Raw genomic sequence first — 15,695 nt, 5'->3', positions numbered from 1 at the left:
CCAAGAACCATCGACCCCCAAACTTTTCCAAGCTACCATCCTCCAGCCACTGGACACAATATTTCAGTTTCTATAGAAAAATTAGAAAATCTAGTTAAATTACTCAATAGTCCTAGTGTTAAGTATTGAAACCCCATAAAAACCAAAACCGAACGCCCAACCATCCCGAAGCCACCATCCCCCTATCGATAAACCCCATCAGCACAGTTCGGACTTAATTCCCATCGTCGGCCAGTCGCGAGCAGCCCCGAACGCGCCGCTTTGTCTTCGTGGCCTGCTGATTAGATTTCGTAAGTTCCCGGGCCGAAGGCGGTTGGCCAGCGGAAGAGCAGGAAAGGCGGATAGCGCCGGGGAACACGGTCTTAGCACAATACCCTATTTCGGCTAGGTAATGGGCGATCATCCTGGTACACACGCCTGCGCCGTGAGTCACTTGTTCAGCCCTTTGTATAATAGCGGCGCCGATAGAGACCGGTGCTGAGGTAACCGGTCGTATTACACTGTCCACGGACAACAAGGTGAGATGCATCGGTGTACGGAGCAATGGGTAGGCCGGACAGACGTATGCAAATCTCGAGCAAACATTAGTGGTGACAGCACACTCGCGCTACATACCGGAAATGTATGGCGCTGCCGGAACTGATGGTCTTTCCTGGAATGTCTTATCATTTTATGGAGAATTTATGTGTACTGGCACGTTAGAGCCTGTCAATGTTTCTGGAAGTATTTGTAGATTTGTTGAAGATTTTGTGTGGGTTAGATCTATGCATGAAGCATGGGGTCCAATCTTCTTTAGCAATTATTGCTTGGCCTTGACCTTTCGACTATTTTTTGGGTGTGATACAGGTAGCTATTTCCATGTCTTCTGAATACGAGGTACAGGTGTTGCTATTTTTTTAATGTGTTGTCCTTTGACCCTGTGCTTCGTTATTGACCACACTTTTTCTTGGCACTATCTTGACCTCTTGACTAATTTTTTGGGGTATGCTACAGGTAGCTATTTCCATGAGACACTTAGATATAATGTAATGTAATGTAATTGTAAAGTACTTTTACATTACTTGATTGAATTTGTTTTTAAATAATCATCGTTCAATTAAGTGAATCATAGTAATTCGATTTGGTTGGGTCACCAGTGACCCCACGGCATTCAACCTGTTAAGATTTCAATTAGTCTATATTTCAACAATATATATTATATTGTATATTATATTATATATGTAAACAATCATAATATTCTCTATTTCCTGTAACTCATCATTTACTCGTACGTCATTTACTCATCTGCCCTAAATACAAGGATCTTCCTTTATCTCTTATTGACCCCATTGCCTTTTGTTAGTATCGGGTCATTAAGGCTGTCTAAGCTCCATAACTAACTGCCGCATACTAATGCCATTACTGGAAACTTTCACGCCGCACGTTTCCGTTCTATTAGTCATAAAACAATCGGGAGATATCGTGGTAATAAACAACGACTGTGTACAATGCCCAGGAAGAATACACGAACGAACATAACCTCTACAGTCGAGTTCGGGCATTAGTCATTTAGTGCATAGATTTCCCAATGCAAGATATTCGTAGAATAGAACGATAGAAACTGAAGACACGTTCACGTATAATCATCCATCATTATATCAGTTATCAATTATATCAGTTTATAACAAAAAGTAGTTTCTGTAGAAGTAGTTTTGCAACAGGGTCTTGGTAGACTTTAATAGTCACGTGGTACAGAATATTATTATTATATTCAAGTTCTTGTTAATTTTTACATATTTTCATATTGTTTGTAATAAAAAGTAGCTTCTGTAAAAGTAGTTTTGCAACAGGGTCTTGGTGGACTTTAGTAGTCACGTGATAAGAATATTATTATTATATTCAAGTTCTTAGTAATTTTTACATATTTTCATATTGTTTGCAACAAAAAGTAGCTTCTGTAAAGGTAGTTTTGCAACAAGGTCTTGATAGGATTTAATAGTCACGTGATAAGAATATTATTATTAAGTTCTTAGTAAGTTTTATATATTTTCATATTGTTTATGTTTTATTAGAGAAATTAAAAATATAAGTGAAGGAACGAAATATATAATAAGGAACATTCCAGTTATTAGTTTATTTCAAAGTTTACAATAACCATTACGTCAAGGCTTTTCTCGTAACAAATCGTTTTGATTGAAATTAAATCACCATTCGCAGTTAACCCTCTATGGGCCGAATTTTTTCTGTGACCATAAGAAAATGTGTGCAGTATAAAATTAACAAATATCAACCTGTAAATGCAAATTAACAATACATTCAATAGTTTAAGTAATTCCATTAAAACGAGTATATCTTGTCACTTTGAAATTACAATGACGAACTTTCACGCCAGAGCGTATAAAAGTTTGTTAATTAATTACTGAATTTTGGCACTTTGTTATGGAAAATAAAATAAATCAACAAAATGCCAGTATATTAATATGTGACTTCAAAATCACACAATCTTATAGAGGGTTAAACCGAAGAATCTCCCAAAAATTCCCAGAAGCCAACTTCCAGAAATCATAACCTCAAAGCAAGACCACGTGACACAAAATGGCGGAGGAATCCCATCTTGCGGAAATATTCATCCGGCCTGAAAAAACGCGAGCGTCCCGATGTACATTTTCCGGAATCATTAGCGGGCTTTACACTTTCATTTCCATTTATTCTGCCTTGCAAAACAGGCGGGCTCGTCAGCGGTACGCGTGAAATTTGAAATGCAACGAATTTCCAAGATTGCAAATTAGAACGAGCCGGCCGGGCGCGTTCGCATGCGTGAAACGTACGTTAAGTGTGGCATAAACATATCATTTATGGCGGGAATAGGGGGTGGAGGGGGTGGTGGTTGGGGTGGAGGGTAGTCTGTGATCTCCGGGGTAATAAGCTGCCGCCGATACATGTGTGCCGACGATAGCATACAAGGCATATTGAGCGATTATGGGCAGGTGACTATGTCGACGTCTAATACCGTATAATCGTGGAATGGAGCGTTGGGTACAAAGATTTACATTGGCGTGTGAGGGATTTGTTTATTTTGTGGAGTATAAATGTTTAGGTGTGAATTGACACATATTGTGACACTTGACCTACGACAGGCAGACGTGACGAAGGTTTTAAAGTGGATTTGACAGGTCTAGGGGTTCTTTGTTTTTTTTATGTAAATTAAATAATAGTTTTCTATTGTCAAACTATTTTTCTATTAATTATATATTCTTTTCTTATATGTTCTTTTATTTTTTAATGTAAATTAAGTACTAGTTTTCTACTGTCAAACTATTTTCCTATTAATTATATATATTAATTATATATTATATATTAGTTTTTCTGTTAATCTTTGTAATAAATGTAGATAGAGTAAATATTAGAGTTGCTTGTTTTCTTAATTACGGTTGAGTAATGAATTGTGGGTCAAGGGGTTAATTAGTTTTGGATTGGTGAGGGGTTGTGGGGTGAATTGTAGCTGTGTGGAGGGTTTTGGGGATATTTTGTATTGTTGTTGGGTTTTTGTAAGAATTTTTATGATGCTTTGTGTAACAGTGTTTAGAGTATTCTTTGGAATAGAGTTTTGAGATACTTTGTGATAGTGTATTGGACTGAAATTTGTGGGAATATGTAAATACCTTTTGTAGCAGATTTTCTTGTGATAGATCCTGTGTATTGTAGGAGTGTCTCTTTGTGCCATACTCTCAATTGCAGTTTATAGCAATTTTTGTAATAGTGTTTGAATAATTTCTACAGCGCTCTTTCTGTGGAACTCTTCATAAACTATCTATAATAATCTCTGTAACACTCTTCACAACACTCTTTATAGTACACTTTCTTTAACACTCTTTGTAACACTCTATATTACACTGCACTCTAGAACACTTTATCACAACATTCTATATTGCACTGCACTCTAGAGCACTCCTTCATAACACTCTGTATTGCACTGCACTATAGAGCACTCTTTCACAACATTCTATATTGCACTGCACTCTATAACACTCTCTATACCACACTCTGTATATTAATCTCTTTTTCATAGCACTCTATATTGCAGTGCACTCTATAACACACTTTCACAACACTCTATATTGCACTGCACTCTATAACATTCTTTCACATCACTCTACATTGCACTGCACTCTATAATACTCTCTATACCACACTCTCTATAATAATCTCTCCTTCACAACACTCTATATTGCAGTGCACTCTATAACACACTTTCACAACACTCTATATTGCACTGCACTCTATAACATTCTTTCACATCACTCCACATTGCACTGCACTCTATAATACTCTCTATACCACACTCTCTATAATAATCTCTCCTTCACAACACTCTATATAGCACTGCACTCTATAGCACTCCTTCAGAACTCTCTATGCTGCACTGCACTCTATAACACTTCCACAACACTATATTGCACTGCACTCTAGAAGACTCTTCCACAACACTATATTGCACTGCAATCTAGAAAACGCTTTCACAACATTCTATATTGCACTGCAATCTAGAAAACGCTTTCACAACATTCTATATTGCACTGCATACTAGAGACACTTTCACAACACTCTATATTGCACTGCACGCTAGAGACACTTTCACAACACTGTATATTTCACTGCACTCTAGAACACTGTCTTAACACTCTATATCGCACTGCACTCTGTAACACTTTCACAACACTCTATATTGTACTGCATACTAGAGGCACTCTCTATACCACATTCTCTATAATAATCTCTCTTTCATAACTCTCTATATGGCACTGCACTTTATAGCACTCCTTCACAACACTGCATTGCACTGCACCATATAACACTCTTTCACAACAGCCTATATTACACTATATTCTATAATACTTTTTCACAACACTCTATACTTCACTGCCATCTATAAAACTTTCACAACACTCTATATTGCACTGCTCTCTATAACACTTTCACACCACTATATTGTACTGCATTCTATCACACTCTCTGTAAAACTCTCTATACCACACTGTCTATGACTTTCTTCATAACACTCTCTATAATATACTCTCTAACACCCTCTATACTACACTGTCTATGACTCTCTTCATAACACCCTCTATAATATACTCTCTAAACCCTCTCTATTCCGTACACTCTATGGCACTCCCAACATTCTCTATTTTTTCTTAACCCAAATTCACACTTTTACAAATCAAATACTTCCATGTATTTCACACATATTTAAAGAAACACCGAATGTTACTTACCTAGCAAGAAATCAACAATTTTATCACAAAGAGTCTGTAACTCTCTACCCACGCTCTACGCACTCTGCACATGGTCCACACATTCTCTATAACACTGTACTATATATTTAATATGACACACACCGATCCACATTTCTTCAGAATTCACTTCCCACTCATCCACTTTTCACTGGCTCAATCACACAGCGTTACTTTATAAGATAATACCATTCTCAATTCCAACAATAATTGACGAAACGTGGTCTTACCTTGCAACGCAACGCCATTCACTTACCAACTGTCGCGCCATTAAAATACTACTATAGGTACAACCAGAAGTTACTGATGGAAAGTATCTTAATTTCAATATTGCCAATTGTTAGTAGGACATTACCTTTTCACTCTTTATATTGAAAAATAGGTACTGAATAATCTAATTCACGTAATACTAAAAATAATAGATCCCCTAGAGCGATATCCTTTTTTATAATAAATAACGCAACAGCTTTCACAAAAAATCCCTATTAAAAATATATCTTTTCCTAAGAACCTTTCCTTATTGTTAATACTAATAAGGGTAGCATAAGTTTTACAAATATGTAATTGTCAATGCATTCAACAGTAACAAAAGAAATTTTATGGTACTATAGAATCGAACAAAATAATTTATTGAAAATAAATACAACAACAGTTTTCACAAAAAATCCCTATTAAAAATATATCTATCTCTAAGAATTTTTTCTTATTGTTAATACCAACATGGGTAGCATAAGTTTCACAAATATGTAATTGTCAATTCATTCAACAATACTAAATAGTATAATTAATTGAAAATAAATACTGTAACAGCTTTCACAAAAAATCCCTACTAAAAAAAATCTTCTTATTAATACCAACATAGACAGCATAAGTTTCACAAATATATAGTTGACAATGTATTCAACAGCAACAAAGAAAATTTACAATACTATAGTGTCGAACAAAATAATTAATTAAAAATAAATACTGCGACAGCTTTCATAAAAAATCCCTAAAAAAAATCTTACTGATACTAACACAGACAGTATAAGTTTCACTAAAACAATTCCCAATTAAAAAATTCATTTAAGAATGCATTAAAAATAATTCATTGAAAATGAACCATAACCATTCCATAAAAAACAAAGTACAAGCAATGAGAATGAAAAGTCAGTAACATTTCCAGTCATAGGTCGAATTTTAGGGAATCTGTTGCTCGGTTAGAGTATCGTTTCTATTGAAATATTCGTCGGGACATGATTCGCGATATCAAGCGTCGTAATGGCCTCGAACGTAATTAGCTGGCGGCATTTCAGCGAGATGATTTTCCAACGTCCGCTATGATCGACTTTGTGGCAGGACTGACCCAATTCAATCCGTCTTTCCATCCCCATTTGGCGAATATTAAGCCAGTCGGCACGCACGCACGCACACAATAGTATGTGCAACATGTTGACACGCGCGGTTAAGTCAATCCAGATATCTACCATTCTCGAAATCTATACAATCGAAGGTAATAGGGAGAACCAGTGGAATTAGGTTGGCAATTGCCCGTTGTATCGCTGGCCAAAAGTTTGTGTACCAAAATGGATGGGATACTAATAAATGTTTGGTTAGAAATTGAGGTATGTGCAATGTTTGTTAAATTATATAACTTAAATGAATATTACACATATAGAATTTTTTATTGATAATAAAATACAAATGGCTGTTGCATTCCTAAGAATAAAAAATGTTTGGTTAGAAATTGAGACATGTACTGTGTTTGTTAAATTATAAAATATAAATGAATATTATAGAAATAGGAATTTTTATTAATAATAAAATATAATTGGCTGTTGTATTCGCTGACCAAGAATTTATATAGCAAAATAGATGGGATACTAATAAATGTTTGGTTAGAAATAGAGATATGTACTATGTTTGTTGAAATTATATAATATATATGAATATTATAGAAATAGGAATTTTTATTGATAATATAATACAAATGGCTATTGTATTCGCTGACCAAAAATTTATATAGCAGAATAGATGGAATACTAATAAATGTTTGTTTAGAAATAGAGATATGTGCAATGTTTGTTGAAATTATATAATATACATGAATATTATACAAATAGGATTTTTTTATTGATAATAAAATATAATAATCTCCTGTATTCCCAACAATAACAAATGTTTGTTTAAAAATAGAGATCTGTATTATGTTTGTAAAAATTATATAATTTAAACGAATATTATACAAATAGGATGTTCTATTCACAATTAACACTGTCACCGATACAAATGTGTTCGATTCAACATTGTGGTAAACGACTGGTTTCACAGAGTACAAAGATAAATAATTGTATCTTCGGCGAACTGCAATAATTCGAGAACTAAATACTTGATAACCTAAACACACAGTCTGATTCAACAAGTGGTCACATTAGTTCCATCCGCCTATGTGCATTTCAATTAGCCGTCCCGATTGAATACGAATCGTCGCGTTTCCTTTCGGAAGACGCCATAAATAAGTGGCGGGCTTGTTGAGGTTAGGTTTTTTTCACTTTATGAAAAAATATAATTAATTGAAGTGGGGAGTCAATTAAACTGTTCTGAGAACAGGAAATAGAAATTAGCGAGGAATTTTATATTATTGTGCTTGTTGAATGGTTAATTAATTTTTAATAATTGTTTTCAATGTTGCCACCATTTGACAATGGAATTTGGTTATGTTTTTCTTTTAATTAGTGTTCTTTTATAAGAAAATATAATTAACAGTAAAAATCTCAATTAGAGTGCATGTATACATTGAAAAATACATATATTGATTATTATTAGTGTAATATTAAGGATGAATCGATAATTGGTAATAACATACTAATGAATGAACAGATAATTACACAGCTACGATAATGCAGAAATTAACAGTGTTATTTCTTTGTAGAAACGAGTACATTTCAGTAGAGAAATGTATTGAGAAATCATTATTTTCAAGAGCATGACTTTCATTTTAGAGATTTGAAATGCAATTCAATAAAAAATATCAAAGTATTGATACTAAAACTACTAGAAGACTTTCTTCTTTATCAATCGCGTCGTTCAGAAGCCAATGCTGAAGTCTAGAAAGGAAAACTTAAGAAAATTAATATTCTGTATGCTACCTTAACCTTATATATTTTGAGAAGCTATAGAAAGTAAGGCTTTCTAACCTAAAAAACGAGTAAATCGTCGAATAAGTAAAAAGGATATTATTTATTCAATTAAAATTAACAAAAATCAGAAAACACTTAAAAGCAACTTAGCTTCACCAGCTTTTCTCTCCAATAATTGAAGATATTGTTCCCTAACATAAAACATAAACAAAACACAAAAATTAAAGCACAAACAAACAAACAAAAATTAAAGCTTGAACAAAAAACCAATATTGAAACATAAACAAACAAAGAAAAACTGAGGCACAAACAAACAAACAAAAATTAAAGCTTGAACAAAAAACCAATATTGAAACATAAACAAACAAAGAAAAACTGAAGCACAAACAACCAAAAATTGAAGCATAAACAAACAAGCAAAAATGAAAGCACAAACAAACAAACAAGAATTGAAGCATAACCCACCCCATTTACAATATTTTAAACCCCCTTTTCTTCTTCCCCATCCACATCTACTTCATTCCCCTACTTCATTCATCAATACACCGCACAAAATAAAATAATACACTAACATTTGCAACACTTACAAAACAATCGCATCATCTCAACGAAACCCACTCCCGTCCCGTCCGCAATATTTCAAATCACTCTTTTGTTTCGTGAATGTCTGCACGCGGCGAGAATATGTATCAGAGGGTAATGCGTCACCCCATAGTTACAATGGCAGCTGTACCAGAGTATGGTCGGAGTATCGTGACATCTTCCAGACCGCATACACACTTAGGTGTCCCTTAATTCCCCCGGGAACCGTTGTTCGCCTGTAATTCTGCAGGAGAACGTACAGAGATTGGCTTAGTCGCATGCTTGCATATAGATAAAGCGACTACGCGCGCGCGCGCACACGTGGCAACGGCTGTCGGTGAACCGTGAGGAAATGTGGGTGAAATGCCTCGAATGCGTCAGCGAAATCAACACCGGGGCTGATTAAATCTCCGATCGCTGGTGATCGTTCTCTGACTCGGTTCCCAGTGCTTACATCCTACATCGATAACCTCTGGCTTCTCGCGATTAAGTAATTAACTCGTTCACGCCTCGGTGGAATAGAAAATTCAAGGTGGAAATACGTTTAAGGTGAATTTTGGGGGTTTTTGGGGTGATTCGGGTTATTCGGGGTTGGGGGTTGGTGTCATTGAGATGATGTGATTGTTTTGTAAGTGTTGTAAATGTTACTGTATTATTTTATTTTTTGTGATGAATGAAGTAGTGGAATAAGGTAGATATGGACGGAGAAGAAGAAAAGAGGGATGTGGAATATTGTAAATGGGGTGGGCAGTGGTGACTCGTAGCTAAAACTAGTAGGGTTATTGCTCCAGGAAATGGGAAAAATATAATATTAAATCATATCATTGAATTGCATTATTATTGTTGAATGTTTATACAGTTGAATATCAACGAATTATGTAATATTATTTGTAATATAGGGATGTTTTCAAATAATCAACGTTTAATTGAATAGTATATTCTATATACTGTGGAGTATATAGAATATACTATAGTATAATATATAGTTTAGTATATAGTAGATTCCATAGTATATAGAATAGACTATAGTATAATATATAGTATAGTATATAGTATATTCCATAGTATACAGAATATACTATAGTATAGTATATAGTATAGTACATAATATAGTACACAGTATATAGAATATATACACTATAGTATAGTATGTTGTATAGTACATAGTATAGTACACAGTATATACTATAATACATAGTATAGTATGTTGTATAGTACATAGTATAGTACACAGTATATACTATAATACATAGTATAGTACACAGTATATATTATAGTATATAGTATAGTACACAGTATAGTACACAGTATATACTATAGTATATACTATAGTACATACTATAGTACACAGTCATGATTCACCTCCCAAATCACCCATCACACAATAATTTATTAACCCCTTAAACGTCAACGCTCCCCTCAGAAATCAACATCCCATACTGATTGAACCACTCGTCAGAAAAACACCCCATCAACAAACAAAGACAAACATGAATCATTTTAATCATCACATCAGGAAAACCACTCACAAGCCCCGCACACATTTAATATTCACAATGGAACAAATATTTTTCAACCCTTAAAACGCATACGCACGAACAGGTTTATTACAGGAAACCTAAATTAACAGGCCCGTTAATTAACGCAATGTTATTTTTGTCGCCGTGGCGATCCGAGCATAAACGAAAATCGAACGGAACTCGACTAATTGCGTGTGCGTCCGGGCTAATGAAAAATGTGGGAGGGTGACTAATTAGGCCTCGACGTTGAATATGTATCGGAGGAATACCCGATTATAAACAGAACAATGATCAACCGGGAATTTTCCGATATTTTCCAGCAATGCTTGAAAGGGGGGTGGGGGTGGAGCAGCTAATTAAATTTTCATTTGCCGAATTATTCGATCAAACAATTATCGTGCCGGTAAACGGTTATTGCGGCGGCGAGGGGGTAATTAATGCGGCCGCGTATAATTTCGTTGTTGCCCAACGATCTGTTGGTTAATACGCGTCGAACGCAATAGATGTAACGCACGGCCAATCGGCTCCGAGCTTCTCGGGGAAACGATTGTTAATTGTCCCCTTATCTCCTACGGTGGGAATTAATTAATGGAGATGGATTGAAACGGGGGAGTGAACTGTGCGATGACGAGGGATCGACGTGTTTTGTAATTTATTGAATGATTCTGGTATGAGATTTCATGATGTGAAGATTACTTTTAATTAGTCGTGGAGGTTTTTTGAGGTGTTATTGAGATTTATACGTTAATACGTTCGTTATCAGTGCTGTGTTTTACACAATTCTAGTGTAAGATTTTCTAAATTTTTTTTAATTAGTTGTGGAAATTTTTTGACACGTTAATGATGTATATGTTAATAGATTCGTTGGCAGTGTTGTATTTTAAACAATTCTAGTATAATTCTAAAGTTTTTTGTAATTAATTGTGGAGATTTTTTTGAGGTGTTAATGATGTATACGTTAATAGGTTCGTTGGCAGTGTTGTATTTTGAATAATTCTAGTGTAAGATTTTCTAAATCTTTTAATTAGTTGTGGAGACTTTTTGAGATGTTAATGAGATGTATATGTTAATAGATTCGTTGGCAGTGTTGTATTTTAAACAGTTCTAGTGTAAGATTTACTAAAGATTTTTTTAATTAGTTGTAGAAATTTTTTGAGACGAATTGATAAAACTTGTATGTTAGTTAATACATGTATATATAGTTTACATAATGAAAATGAGATTAATGCTATAGATATTGTTATTGCAAAGTGTTTATTTAGAATTAATTTAAAAAGGAAGTATATGTAATTTAAGCAACAAAGTTATTTTATTTCAATACTTTATGTTAATGTAATTTTGCATTAATTGTGTGGATAATGTAATTATGAAATTAATGAGATTTTTTAGGGGGTAGTCATTCTATAGTTTGTATAATGAAAATGAAATTAATGCTATAGATATTGTTTTTGTTTATAGATATAGTATTTATTTATCTCAATATTTTATGTTAATGTAGTTTTGTATTAATTGTGTATAATAAACTTTCATTACGATGAGTTCAAACTAATTTTTGTTAATATAGTGAACAAGCAGATATATACACGAATACCACAAAAGAAATAAATTTTATTTCCATAATTGTGTCTTTAAAGAATGCTACAGGCATAAAAGAATATTGGGTAACTGAGCAGGGAAAGTAACCCGAAGAAATACGTTACGCTTTTTAAAGCAATATCAAGATTCAGGGAATCATAATATCACGGGCAAAGAAAACAATGAAACAGAAGGGAGGAGGCCGCGAGGTATATACACGCGAGAAATCAAAAGGGGAGAACACGGTGAAAGGAGAACAAAATGTTGAGTGGCGCAGAAGTTGGAATGAGAAGGGAATGAAATGAGAAATTCAAAAAAGATCAAATGGTACGGTTGTAGAGGAATTTGTAAAATGATGGAATTACACGAATAAATAAGAAGAAAACAATTTCGTTTCGTGTCGATTAAAAAATGAGAATGATCGATTAAATGGAAACTCGAAGCGATTGTGAAAATTGGAATTTTGAAATGGAAGCTGTTAATATCGTGACACGTTGGAAATTATACAATATATAGTTGTTGATAAATGACTAGAGAATATTGAAATTTTTTGATGGAATGTTGTTAAATTTTATTTTTGGGTTATTTTGTGAAAATGAATAGTAAGTGAGAAATTATTTATTAATAGTGTTAAGTTAATGCTGATTTTAGTGTTGTGAGAATTGAAATAAAGGCATTTGATTTTTATGTGAACCTATAATATACAATTAAACACTTCCAAGAAATTTACACTGAGAATCCAATAATTATTATTTCTGCTGAAACTACTCACAAAAAAAATTGATGTTCCCTTCAACCTAACTTAAAAACCTAATACACACGTCACAACCCAATATACACAACGTACAATTAAACACTCCCAACAAACCCACTAAAAACCCAATAACTATAATTCCCACTAAAACTACTCACAGAAACCTCCCCTTGAACCCACCCCAAGTCCAAATCCATACATCAAACCTCCCCAGCCATCCAACAAGAAGCCTCCAAAAAAGAGCACCGCTAATCAAACCAACGTCACCGTTCCCACCCCCACCTCCCGTCACCACCGTCCAATCCACTTGGCAACCCGTTAATTAAACAATTACCAACCCCCGGAAGGCTGGCCCGCGACAAGTAGTTGCCGAGAAGAAATTGCTCGCGACTCAATTCGAGAACAACGGGGCTAGAAGAAAGGCACAAAACCTGGGAAAAGAAATCAAAGGAAAGAAATGAGAAGGAAATCGCGGCCGGGGGGTGGCGGCGAGGGCGGGGGCGGGGGAGGGCTGACAAAGAGCCGGGGTCTCCAGCGGGGAAGCGTCGAGGGGGAGCAAACATTAATGCCACCCCGCAGACCGCAGATGTTGCGCCAATTACAAACCTCACCCCCTCCTCTTCTGTCAGCACGCCCCCACCCCACCCCCGTCCCCCGTCGCGCTGGAAAGAGAGAAACAAGGAGGAACACGGCGTGTCCGGACTTACGAGCCCGATGTCGCATACCTTCCTGTCCCGGGCTCTTTGTCTTTCCCCCCCGCGCCATCTTCCTCCGTCGACGACGCTGCAGCTTAGATGCAGCCCCGAGGCAGCTCGGGACGACGGGGGCGGCCCGGGCCAACGAGACACGAATTTTCGAAAAGGTTCTCGCACTTTGTTAGATTAAATTTAGCACGGACGAGAGGACAGCCCGTTCGTGCCGCCGCGCGTGCAACGGAGAAAGGCCTAACGCCGGAAGTACTGAGCGGTCGAGTTGACTGGAAATTTTTCTATGGAAACGGACTTTAGTGAGGGTGTATGCGATGTAGTTTCTTTGTTCTTGGTTTTGTGGCTTGTGGTTTTTTTGAGGATTAATGGAGATTTTTGTTTTTGGAGTTCTAGGGTGGTGTTGTCATTTAGAGTGGTGAGGCACGCGTCAATGAAAATATATGAATAAAATTTTAATTGAGTCATTATAACGTTAACTTGTTGGTCATTGGACTGGTGGGCTGTTGAGATCGGGCTGATTAAAATGAGTCTAAACACGACATGAATCGAGGAATAAATAAATTTCACGGAAACGAACCTTTAGTTTCGAAAATTAGATTAAATTCGTAAAAATGGGCCGATTCCCTTCGTGTTTGGACTCATTTTAATCAGCGCGATCTCAGAAATCCATTAACACTACATTTAAGAAGCTAAGGTTAAATTGACTGCAGTTGAAACTTTCTTCATTGCACGTTAACATATCTGTTACAAAAATAATTTACTTAAACATTCTCGAAAATCCATTCATCCGTATTCAGACTTCTTAATCTTCATTCTACACCACGTGTGGTCTTTATTCTAAAAATTCTCGAAAACCATCTTATTCCTCGACCTCCAGAGTGGCGTCACCCCTTAAGGGTTCGAAGGACTGGATCAGGGGGTTGGGGTTAGCGACACGGGGAGAATGGGATGGCCGTGGAGGGGGAGCACGGAGCACGCCGGTGGCTGATATTATTCTTGGGTCTTCCTAGCTGGTGCATTATTAGTTCTGGCGTGTTAGCATACATGAAATATTGATGTTACAGGTCCCCCATCAGCTCTCGATCCTCGACCCCCGCCCCGTCGCTCGACCCTTCTTCTCCCTATAGTTCTTCAGATTTTACACGTATATAAACATCTACTTCTACTTTCACGAGGTTTTCACTTGTTGTCCCCATGCGCTTCCTGGGTTCTTTGGTGTTCCCTGGTTTTCAGGGTTTGGCCTCCTCTATTGTTTGGGTTCTCGTGATCCGCTTGTTCGAGTCAGGCGAAACTCGAGTTGGATTTGTTGTTTGCTAGGTTTTGGGAATTTTTCCTTCGGTTCTGGGTCTTTTGGCTGCTATTTGTGGGACTCAGCGGATTTTAGTGTGTCGTTGACTTTCATGGCTATTTTGACATCAGTGGACGACGAAATCAGTTATTTGGGTTTTGTTGGTTAGTTGTGATTTTTTATTTATTTTTGGAATGAAATTGTTGCTTGCAAAATTTTGTATGGTTTGTTAACCCTCTATAAGCTTGTGTGAATTTAAAATCACATGAAATGTATTATCATCTTATTAATTTATTTTATTTCCCATAGCAAAGTGGGATGAAGTGATTAATTAACTTTAACTTTCAATACAATTATTAAAACTGAAAACATTGTTAATTTACACCTTAAAGAATTAAACATTGTTTTCAGTGTACTTCCAAGTTTGTTTCATTGGAAACATTGTAATTAAATAATCTAATAATACTGACATCAGTGGTACAATTAATTTGTAATTACGAACATTGATATTAATACACTTATATTAATTATCAGTATTGTGTTTATAACGATATTTACTGAACAATATACGAAGCCAGGGACAGAATTCAATAGTAACTATTGCATCACGACGAACTCCTAATTAATAGCTACAAATTAATTACAGTGAAATTATACGATCACTTGTTATACGAGGTTAATTGAACACTTCAGGCTCCTTCGAGTAGGTACTCTAAGCGTGTTCCTTTGTTTGATAGATTTACTTTAATTCCCGAAGTTTCTAACTTCTCGGCTCCTTAAAGTTGCCCTCAAAGCGGCCATTGATTCTAAGAATCCTTGGAAGAAGTTGTAAACGTCAGACAACGTAGGGATTAATTACCGCGAGCGTAGAATTAGT

General features: G+C 35.7%; 1 protein-coding gene and 1 long non-coding RNA gene across 2 annotated transcripts in view; one reads left to right on the top strand and one right to left on the bottom strand.

Annotated features, from left to right (window-relative positions):
• The window catches only part of LOC116425277 (lachesin), a 473,102-nt gene that overhangs the window by 10,678 nt on the left and 446,729 nt on the right, over positions 1-15,695 (bottom strand). The window lies entirely within an intron of this gene.
• The window catches only part of LOC143174414 (uncharacterized), a 39,819-nt gene continuing 30,895 nt past the window's right edge, over positions 6,772-15,695 (top strand). Inside the window, exon 1 of the long non-coding RNA XR_012998316.1 lies at positions 6,772-6,877. This is a non-coding gene — a long non-coding RNA (uncharacterized LOC143174414). The remainder of the gene's footprint in view (positions 6,878-15,695) is intronic.

Source organism: Nomia melanderi, chromosome 1 (genome assembly GCF_051020985.1).
Source record: "Nomia melanderi isolate GNS246 chromosome 1, iyNomMela1, whole genome shotgun sequence".
Taxonomy (NCBI): domain Eukaryota; kingdom Metazoa; phylum Arthropoda; class Insecta; order Hymenoptera; family Halictidae; genus Nomia; species Nomia melanderi.
The sequence above is the reverse complement of the archived record's forward strand: the minus strand, read 5'-3'. Positions and strand labels throughout refer to the sequence as shown.